The following is a 9,422-nucleotide window of genomic DNA, read 5'->3' as shown; positions in this document are numbered from 1 at the left end:
TGTGTGTGTGTGTGTGTGTGTGTGTGTGTCTGTGTGTGTGGGTGTGTCTGTGTGTGTGTGTGTCTGTGTGTTTCCAGGTTAAACTGAACATATCTTACGTAAGATGTAGAACATAAAAATATTTCTCAGCTTTTCCTCAGCTCTAGATACCTATGATTATTTGCATTACCCCACTTACGATGATGTAAAGAACTGTTAGCCATTAGTCATGTATAATATGTTAACCTTGGAAAGAGCAGCCTACCCGATAATTTATCGGCACACGGCTATTACTGTATTATTTGTTTACGTATGTAATTATTTAGAAAAGAACTTTATGTGATGGTATGTGATTGTAATTTCAGCAACTTAAATCTCGTACATCGACACAGAAATAAATGTACTTTGTAATTAAAGCCTGATTTTTCCCATCCTCTTTTTGTCTAACTATATGTATACAGTGTCTCCCCACAAAAAAATGTAGTATATGTAGGATACATACAACAGCTAATACTACACTTTATTTTTACATTCAGCTCATTAGAAATATTTAAGGGAGTCAGGCTAAGCATTGAACAAAGGAAATTTCTTCTAAAGGGCTTCTAGACGCTTCAAAATTCAATTGAAGTTGTAATTTGTTATCAAAAGCAGTTCAAAAGGGTGTTTCAAACAGATCCACCTACGTGACTTACAATCGAATTAGTGATGGAACTAATGTCCACGGAAAACATATCGGGACGCCTCGAACGTCAACAAACAAGAATGGGTGCTAGATGTGTATTCGGGCAATTCAAGAAAATCTATCCGTCATGCGAGTCGTGGGATAAGAATTTCAAAATCAAGTGGCCATCACATTTTGAAGCTTTGTCAGTGGTAAAGTTCCCACGAGGGATACTTGTCAAATTGCGATGATGTACACTTTCCACAAAGATTGTTTGAATTGATGAAGCTACATTTAGACTAAATTGGGTAATGAACCACTACAGTTGGTTTCAGTAAGGTGCAGCTTGACTATTAATGAAGGTGCAGCTTGACTATTAATGAACAACCTTATGTACATATGTATGTGTTCGAGAGTGTGTGTGTGTGTGTGTGTGTGTGTGTGTGTGTGTGTGTGTGTGTGTGCTCTTATTTCTGTGTTTTGCAATTAGAGTTTTCTAGTTGCTCATTTTAGCCAAAATATTAATAGATTATCGAGTTTTCAACTCTCGATTTTTGCATTACTATTTTTCGCCAGAAGAAACATGCCGGTGGAGAACACTGCATGGCACCCGTCCAAAATACTACCTTCATTTAAATAGTTATGTGTCTCAGAATGTATTTTATATTTTTCTCATGTTTATAGAGTAAACTACAAGGTGTGTATGTGACTGCATGTTTGTGATTGCGTGCGTGTGTGCATGTGATTGTGTGTGGGGCGCGGGTGTAACGAGAGACACACACAGTGAATGTTTTTCTTACCGATGTTCATTTTATTTTCCTCTTCTGACTGCACTTTTAATACACTCATGATTAATGTATTTCATTTCTGTTTCATCCGTCAAATTTGTATGATATTCGGAAATTAAAGTTTATTTGGCGAGAACCCATATCTAAATTCACACGTAATTAGTTGCTAATTGGCTCTTGAAGTTTATCTTCATGAAATATAACGTCTACAATATAATTTACGTCTGAAACCAGTGTTTCTCCGATTAGAAGGCAGCTAAAATTTTGATCAAAATTACTATATTTCTCTGATGCATTTTACTTCAATTAGTTATCCCATAAATGTAAAAAGGCCGAATTACCAAGTTGCAATCTATCAATTATAATATGGATTTATTGAATTCAATATTACTCATAAATTATTTCAATATTAACGTGATATAAAAGTTACGTCTTATGATCATTAGCTTAATGCTAATTTAAGCTTAACTTAAGTAGCAGTTGTACGCTGGAATTTGTCATAAACTTTCAGACAGAAAAAATAACACCATTTTCACGTATACATTGTTACAAAATATTTAGCATTGGTGTTAACGTACAGCAATGATTATATTCGAGTATTATGAACATATTTCTGCAATGCACTTGTGACTATGTTGTCTTCAAACTCCACCACCACCACCACCATTTTAGTGTGCAACGTGTTTTTTTATTTATTTATTTTTTTTAGCAAATGAACGCTGTAAGGACATTATAGGATACCATAAATGCGTTCAATCCTTTATTTTAATATTAAATTTAACAGCAAGCCGGCGAGCTGGCTGAATATTTAACACTCCAGGAAAAATGCCTAGCGTAATTTCCTCCGTCTTGGCGTTCTGAATTCAAATGCTGCAGGGGTCGACTTTGACTTTCAACCTTTCGTTGTCGATAAAATAGATACCAGCTGAATACTGGAGTCGATGTAACAGACCTATCCTTCCCTTACAATATTACTGGTCTAATGCGAACATTTGAAACCAATATTAAAACGTAAGACGGATGGCAGTAAGCTAGCAGGATCGTTACCGTGCCGGACAAAATGCCCAGCGGCATTTTTCCGACTTTACCCTCTAAGTTCCATTGCAACCGAGGTCGACTTTGCCTTTTATCTTTACAGGATCGACAAAATAAATATCAATTGAACACTGGGAATGATGTAATTAACTTACCCGAAATTGTAATTGACTCCCCGAAATTGCTGGTCTTGTACCAAAAATTTGGACAAAATCAACGTGCAAAATTTGTTCTACAACTTGGAACGCACACATATTTCGTTTTTACGGGGTACTTTGCATCCATATTCTATTTCTATAAATTTTTAAGGATAGGTTTACAACAATGACTGAAGATTTATTTTGTTATAGAAAAGGAAACGTTTTACAATGTTGCTTTTTTACGAATTCTATTTTAATGAAATGTGTGAAATACTATTAAATGGTACACCATTCGTTGGAATTTGAAGTTACGAAATGCTTCTGACCTCATTAGAACTATTATTTCACATTATCTGAGATCTGCGGATGATGGAATGGAAAATTGCTGAATAAAATATCTGTTCGATTGTCAGACTCTGTTTCGTTATCGTAACCGGGGGTCCAGTATAGTGAGAAATGCAGCTGCCTATGATTCAATAAATATTGATTAATTTAGTCGCCAGTTGAGATGATCTATATCTGATCTGCGATAAAAAAAATACATGTTCCAGCTGGGAAGGTGATTTCTTTATAAGACGTGGTATATCGAAGAATAATTCATCCAACGTGCCCATTATTTTCCCTTACAATTGACAGTGGTTGAGAGTCTGGGGCTCAATCTCAATGCATTCAGTGTTTTTTTTTTTTGTCATAGTGCAGTAGTAGTAGTAAACAATTACTTCAGAATATACAACGTTTTTGTGTGTGTGTGTTTGTGTGTGTGTGTGTGTGTGTGTGTGAACTATATACACGGACTGTATGTTAATATGTTATAAAAGCCACCATGTGATTTGCTTCGATAGCATTCTGTAAAGAAAATAAGACAACAGTATTGTAAATTTACTTAATCCTCAATATCCGAGCTATTTACAATTCAAATTGTAATTTAGAAAAGGCATCTATAAAAATAAATATCAGAAAATGAATAAATAAGTACCAAAAACAATGACGATAATAGCTTTGCCTTTTAATGCAAGGAGACATCTTAGTTTTGTAGTTTACATTAATTTTACATCTAGATTCAAACCAGGTAAAATGTAATTTGAAAAAAGCTTAATGAAGGAATCAAGAGCAAAATGTCGACTACAGAGACAACTATTTCCAGAAATAGTAAAGGAAATGTTATATGATAAAACTGATTACCATTTCAGTTACTACTGTTAAATGTTGCAAACAAAGCGAACCGAAATGACTCTAAATATGATTTAACAAAAATGAAAATTAAATTTTCATGTGAGGAAAGAAATAATGTTTTCAGCATAAGTTTCAACGAAAGTGAAATGAAAATTCCAGTTATAAATTGTATGTAAAGAAAGTACTCATGTTCATGAGTCCTCATTCTAATGCTGTCATATACAATTATATAGCGGTTGGAACCAGTGTTTCTTAAGAGTTAAGAGCTATAATTGAAAGTGTCACCGATGGATGCCGCAAAGTATCAATCCAAACTGTAATCCAGTATGAATTTTTACACTTCTGGATGTATATGCGTGTTTATATAAATGTGACATTTAGAGAATAGCTGCAGTAATTCCTCAGTTTTTGTGTTCCATTGTCTATTGTCAAAAATGGCATGATATACTGACGAAGTAGTAAAGATACTGAGATTCCTCGTCAGAAAGAGTGAGATTGGGGTGTAGATGGGGATCTTACCAAGTTTATTTCAACCGCTTGAAATTTTTCAAATTACCACACGTTTATTTATTTTTAAATGCAGTTCTGACGTAGTTCTGCATGCTGAGGACGAAAGTTACATTCATTTTTTCTAGAATTTAATATTAAGTTACACGCATTGAAGGTTATGTAATTAAGCCAAACATTTTTCTGCAAACTTGTTGTATGTGGGAACTGTCTCTATTCATAGAAATCAAGAACGATAGATATGACAACGAAGACGAAACCTTTACCTGGACTGTCAACTTGCAAGAAATAGCAGCCAAATCTTCATTAAATACACCATAATATATACAAAATAGGAAGGATAGCATATTATATGACATAGTTTGTATTAATAGCAAATATGTACTCAGTGCTATGTTTTTGATTACATATAATACATACATTTAGTGTCACTGTGAATTTTGAACCACATTACGATGTATTGAGGCTCTCATCATGAATTTAAAACATCCAGTGCCCCCAACTACGTTAGACAACATTTAAGGAAGATTCGACCGCTGTTTCTAGCTGATCATTAGACTACATAAAGGTTTCATATTCGTTATCTTAGCTGACATCCATGACAACAGAAATTTCCGACCTCCTACATGTTTGCAACGAACGCATTTCATTGGATATGCTTGTAACTATTATAAAAATAGTTTGGTCATCAGCATGCAAAACTACATAAGAACTAAAGTTTTTGAAAATATTCTCATAAAATTTGAAAAACCTCATGTAGTTGGAGGAAATTTTAGAATATCTTTGATGGGTACCCGTAGCAGAAGGCGATAATTTTTAAAGTTAAAAGGAAAATACAAGTAAAAAATTGAAATGAAATAAATCAAGGTAAATCAATTTAATTAAACAGATATAGTCAGGCGCATGTGCGGCTGTATAGTAAGAAATTTGCTTCCAACCACATGGTTCAAGGTTTAACCCCATAGTGTGGGAACTTGGTCAAGTGGTTTATACAAGTCCTACAGGTAACCAAAGCCACGTGGTGGGCAGTAGCTAAGAGAAACCTGTCGTCCTTGTGTGTCTCTGTGTGTGCGTATGCGTGTGTGCGCGCGTGCGTGCATGTACGTGTGTGTGTGTGTGTGTGTGATTGCCATCACATAACAACCGCTGTTGGTGTGCTTGCTTAGACCGATAGAATAGGTACAAAGCTTAAATAATAAGCAGTGAGGTCGATTCGTTCAATTAAAATTCTTCTAGGCAGTGAACCAGCATTTTAATGACTGACCGGTTTGAATATATTTTTAATAAATAAATGTATAGTGGTTTCTAAATTGAATGTGTAAATCGGTAAACAATGAGGGAAGAGTTGAGATGTAAAAGAGAAGCGCAGGTTAAAGATACTAGTTGTGGATAAAGAATTGAAATGGTATTGTATTCACTGGGATTGGCATTTGAAAATAATCTTGGTGTGATGTTGACAGATTTAAGTGAAAGAAAAAGAAGCGACAATGATAATTAGAATTTATTGATGTGCTTGACTTAACAAGGAATTGTAGTGCGATGGCCACAGGATTGGCTTACAGACATATACACACGCGCGAGCCACTTAGCGTTTTAGACAAATACATTTCCTCGGTTTAGACCAAAGAACGGATAATGAATTTTAAAGATATATAAGCAAGAACGAAGAATAATTTTTAAAATAATGGATAACTGATAAGTAGCCTGTACTATAATGCGGAAAACTATACGTAAAAATGTACTAAACGAAGGAGGAGGTGGACTTAAGAAACGAAAATCTAAAAAGGAGACAAAACAATAAAATCAATGAATTGATATTACTACTACTACAAATGCTATTACTATTGACAAGAAAATAGCAGCAAAGCTGCGTGATAGTGATGTCATACGTGGCATGCAGACCATCATATATTGTGTTTCATTCCTCGCTTCCGTTTTATTTTGACATACGCATTGTGTTTTTATTCTTCTCTTCCGTTTACGAATTCAGTGTGGACATGTGCATTGAGTGTTCATACTTCTCTTCGGCGTTTCTACTCAAAATAGTTTATAGATCACGACCAGCTCACGTTGTGCCATTTCTATTTCTTCAATCCTTCTTATTTCTATTTCTTCCATCATTCTACCTTTGTTCCTGTCTGTCTATCTCTCTGCTTTCCTTTTCAAGTTTTATAGGATTTTTTTAATCCATTTGCATTACATTGCACTGTCTTATCCTATATCGTCTCATAGCCTAAAAGCCTTTCAATGTATATACACCTTCATATATATATATATATATATATATATATATATATATGTTTGTGTGTGTGTGTGTGTGTGTGTGTGTGTGTGTGTAGACAGAGAGAGAGAGAGAGAAAGATTTGTTAAAAAGGAAAACAGACATCGAGGCAAGACGTCTCAAGTCATATATGTTATTACTATTAAAAACTATGGACCAGTTTTTTAAAGTCTTACAGCTGTTTCTGGGATGTCCAAAAAACATGTGGAATATCCCATCATCGGAGACAGATGGGATGAGAAAGTAAAACGGTATAGATTACGAAAACGATGGAGAGATGTAGGGAAAAGAGAAAAGGAAAAAATATATAAAAGTTCAGTTTAAGTTTCTGACACTAACGGTGGCGTTAACGATAATAACAATAAAAGCAATGGTAAAAGCAATACCATGAACCAATCCCCTAATACCACTTTCGCCTTTAACCTATCGGATAACAACACCACTCAATCCTACCCTCCTAATAACCATCCTAGGACGGTTAAATGCAATTGTAGATCCGCTGCAAGTCCTTTGCAGAAGATTCAACGTAGTATACCTATGCACCGTCAATAACATATTAAATAACTTAGATAGCTACTATATGGATCCACAACTAATTTTTAAACAGAGATATTCTGCATATCTGCACTCTTTTAGATATAAGGAGTAGAACAATTCCACATCCCTAGCCAGTTACATTCACCATGTAAAATACAATTTAGGTTATCCTGGGCTATAATTGATTCTGGCATCCCATATCAGGGCCAGCTCTCCAATTGCAGATTACGCCTAAAAGAGTCCCTTAAAATTCTAACCCACTACCCTCCGCATTCACTAAACAAACACAGCGAAGACTTCACAACATGCAAACACAGATTCTTCCACACTTCTAAATTCTTCCATAAATCTAAGTGCAAGCTTACCTACCACATGTAGTGCCTAACTATATGCCTCCATGGTCTTAGTCACATACAATTCTATATCTTCTCTGTCATTGTTAATACCTTAGTTAATACCTGGTAATTAATTGTTTAGTTAATTTTTTTAAAACTTAACATCATAGATCTATCTGCTAATTTTTATTCCTAAATAATTTAATTTTATAGTTAACTGGTTTTCTAAATTCACCCTTTTCATCACGCATACCCCGCTAGCTAGGATTATATTTACAGCCACTAACCTTGGCCATAAAACTGACGCTTACACTGCTGCCTGCCCCACCCCTATAACTCAAAGAACAACACTGGCGTCTACTGTCTGCCTGAATCCCTTTTATTTACGTATTTATTTTACTTTACTTTATCTTGTATTTCTTACTTTAGATTCCTTTACCTTAATTATTTTATTTATTTTTATATTTCTGTTTATATTGTTCATTATATTTTTATGTCTTTATATTTTCGGCAATGCCATGTCAACTGCTTCTCTCTCTGTAAATCTGACCACCCTCTCTATATTTCCCTTTTTCCCTTTACAGTCTCTACCGCTCTATTACGATACCTCTTTCTCCCTTTCTACTTACTTCTTCCCTCTTTAGCCAATTTCTACTATCTACACTATTCTATTATGAGCCTTATACATGGAAGTATTATTCTTGGACATCTACAATATGAGGAATATTATCTTACCTGAATTCACATTGGATTATATCTAAAGGCTCATGGAATAGGACCTTCACAATCTGAAACTTAAAATATGAACTTTTATATATTTTTTCTTTTTCTCTTTTTCCTACATCTCTCCATCGTTTCCGTAATCTTTATCGTCTCACTTTGTCACCATCTGTCTCCGATGATGGGATATTCCACATGTTTTGGGGATGTGCCAGAAACAGCTGTACGACTTTAAAATATGGTGAATAATTTTTAATAGCAATAACATATATGACTTAAGATGTCTTGCCTTGGTGTTTGCTTTCCTTTTTAACAAACTTATATCCGCTGCATCAGAAGACTACAATAGTCCCATAGTTCTATCACTACTGTCTCGGTTACGAGCTTGGAACCCTGGTAAACCGTTACAGAACTCACCTGTGAATTAAACCCCTACATTATATATATATATATTATATGTATATGTATATATACGCGCGCGTGTGTGTGTGTGCGTATACATGTCAACTAGCTGTCACATCTTGATCTTACTCTGTCCTCGTTTATCGTTTGCATGTTTTCGTCACCGTCGTTTGCATTCATTCACTCATCCGAGCCGCGCAAGCTGTTGAAGCTATCAGTTAAAAATTCTATTTGTAATTGCGCGAAATTGTGATTTTTGGCTGAGAACTTATGCATAATATGCATAAATTTTTTCCGTGTGTTCCTTTGTCGTTCTTCTGCGCAATTCTTATTGACACACACACATGCACGCACACACACACACGCAGAGACACACACACGCACGCGCACACACATATACATACATACACAAATGCATATATGCGCGTGAGTGTGTGTGTGTGACCAGCGCATAGTTTTTGGTATAATGTTTGATATTTTCTTGTGCAACTGAACTTTATATATATTGTACAGCTGTACACGATAATTTGTTCACTGCATTCATATGTCAAAATACCTTTTTGTTCAGTATGCACGCGGATGTAAGTATAGACTAAGCAGACAGTCGTCTGCTCTATTTTGTTTGATTTTTACGAATAACTCTGATATATATTTACATTAGCGATCTGTGCGATGATGTTTTTTCCTATTCTGAGTCTAGCAATTGTTCGATTAATGCTTTTAGTTTTTTTCTGTATGTTACTTTACCTTACTTAATTCACTATCGTCATATGATGAAAAATCAGTATGTCCCAATTACACACACACACACACACACACACACACACACACACACACATATATATATATATATATATATATATA

Source organism: Octopus bimaculoides, chromosome 9 (assembly GCF_001194135.2).
Source record: "Octopus bimaculoides isolate UCB-OBI-ISO-001 chromosome 9, ASM119413v2, whole genome shotgun sequence".
Lineage (NCBI taxonomy): Eukaryota > Metazoa > Mollusca > Cephalopoda > Octopoda > Octopodidae > Octopus > Octopus bimaculoides.
Note: the sequence above shows the minus strand (reverse complement) of the source record.